Source organism: Elaeis guineensis, chromosome 3 (assembly GCF_000442705.2).
Source record: "Elaeis guineensis isolate ETL-2024a chromosome 3, EG11, whole genome shotgun sequence".
Lineage (NCBI taxonomy): Eukaryota > Viridiplantae > Streptophyta > Magnoliopsida > Arecales > Arecaceae > Elaeis > Elaeis guineensis.
The window spans coordinates 24868123-24868361 of NC_025995.2; positions in this window are offsets into that span (position 1 = coordinate 24868123).

A 239-nucleotide genomic window follows, 5' to 3' on the forward strand; every position below is an offset into this window, starting at 1 on the left:
ATTTACATATTATATCAAAAACAGAAGAATACCAATTTTCCACAAAACTCGTTTGCAATTCAATGATTTATTAATTTCAGCAAAACAGGTTAAATAAAAAATAATCAGATAACTAATATAAAACTCATTTATATATCTACGTTAATAAAATTTGTTCCGCATCACGCTTGCTGCCCGATGACGGAGCATCATAACAATATCATCCGCCACCAAGATTTTTTTGTAAAGCGTGCAAGTTG